Raw genomic sequence first — 2,284 nt, 5'->3', positions numbered from 1 at the left:
TGAAAGAGGAATTTGGGACAACTTATTTTCAGCAGCTTTTTCCAGCATGATATTCGCCATCTTCAACGCAGCTGGTTTTACTAGTGTTTCGCAAATGGTGTGTGGCTTGCCCTGCTTTGCAATCAGGTACGCAACTTTGTATGATGCTGTTAAGACCGGTTTGTCGATAGGTACAAAGCCGAAAGTAGGCAGAGTAGCCCTTTCATCGAATCTGGCTCTCTTCACCTTGAATTCAGCAAGCGTTGTGTTCTTGTATTTCTCATCTCCATGCACCTTTAGGAAGTGTTCCCTAGTTTTGCCGGTGCAAGACTAGAATTGCTCAACTTGGCATTGCAAATCATGCACTGAGGACGCTGACTCCCATCACGTTCCGTTATACATGTGAATCCATACTGTACGTATTCGTCCGACCACTTCCTTTTTTTGCTCGACATAGTTAGTATCAAGGGTTTGAAGTATTAAAAGGGAAATCACAAATCACGTACGATCACGACAGTCACAAGTCGACTACTGAGTGGATCGAGTTGCCTGCAGCACAGATATCAAGATCAAGCGATGTGGCGTGATCAGCTGCAGCCAATGATGGCCAAGCAGAGCATGACGTCACGAATCATACGATTGGGGTGAACCAAACCGCCGAGCCCCTGAAACTGACTCACCGAACCCCTGGGGTTTGATCGAACCCAGGTTAAGAACCACTGCTCTAGGGCATTGTTCTTCTTGATAGGGCAATGTCACTGACCCTTGCCTCTGCCATTCTTGGGGGGTCTTTAAACCTTTAAACTGTTATCTGGTAACCCGTTCAAGTCTGTCTCCCATAGGCCTTTAATATTGGATGGATTAAAACCAACAGTTCTTGTTGGCACAGGCCATTCCCTTGGTCGGCCCATAGGCCTTTAATAGGCCTCCCCAGGGTTAAAAGAATTCTTCCTGACAAAAGCCGGTAAATGGATACCCATCTCTGACCTAAAAATTTATTTCTTTATTAGGACGGAATAATGATACAAAGCTGTCACAATAAACAAAAAATACAAATACGTTTGATGTTGTCATTGTTCTTGAAATATTTTATTTTGATTGTTCATTACTTCTCTTGTAATTTATATTCCTGTTTCCTTTCCTAACTATGCTATTTTTCCCTGTTGGAGCCCTTGGGCTTATAGCATCTTGCTTTTCCAACTAGGGTTGTGGCTTGGCTTGAAATAATAATAATAATAATAATAATAATAATAATAATAATAATAATAATAATAATAATAATAATAATAATCGTTTTCATTATACCGATCCAATAAAATATTTTCTCTCTATGTTCGAGATATAAAAGTCAGAAATATGGCAACAATTGTTTTTCTCAGCCATACTAAATCCCATTTTGGTGACCCAGGTAAGCCACGGGTCAACAAGGGTCCTTGAAAGGTCAGAGGTCAATCCTTTTTAACATTTGGGGGCTGCTGTATTGTATTACGTTGAGACCCCTTTTCAAGCCAAGGGCCATCCATTTATCAATACCTGAGTCTATTAAAGGATAATTGAACCCATGTAGATAGTGACCTCCATATGAATTATTATTATATAGCCTTTCTTATGATATGTATATGAATACAAAGACACACACACAGATGTGTATATATATATATATATATATATACATATATATATATATATATATATATAAATATATATATATATATATATGTATATATATATATATATATATACATATATATATATATATATATATATGTACAGTATGTATTTGTGTGTTAGTGTATGTATGTTTATACATGTATAAATGTGTATATATATATATATATATATACATATATATATATATATATATATATACACACACATATATATATATATATATATATAATGTTTGTGTGCGTGTGTAGAGCCATATATCTAAATCTTATATTTTCAAGAACCGTTGTATGCGTTCGGAAATATGATTTTCCAAACGTATTAGAGTGAAAGAAAAAGGAATTAAAGTGAAATATCCTGAGCTCCGTATCTTATGAATAAGTACAGTCAATGACAATTCTCTGGCAAAGCAATAGACTGAGACTAAGATTAAAAATGGGCCAATCGACGTTTCAATCAGTTACTATGTTGAATATTGTTTTATATAATAAACAAATCAATGAAAGTTTCCTATTTTACTACTAATTCAGGTAGTAAGTTGGGGAAGGCACCAGCCACCCGTGGATGTACTACCGCTAGAGAGTTGCGGGGTCCATTAACTGGCCAGAGAGTAATACATTGGATCCTTTTCTCTAGT

The sequence above is a fragment of the Palaemon carinicauda genome, chromosome 7 (genome assembly GCF_036898095.1).
Source record: "Palaemon carinicauda isolate YSFRI2023 chromosome 7, ASM3689809v2, whole genome shotgun sequence".
NCBI lineage: Eukaryota > Metazoa > Arthropoda > Malacostraca > Decapoda > Palaemonidae > Palaemon > Palaemon carinicauda.
Note: the sequence above shows the minus strand (reverse complement) of the source record.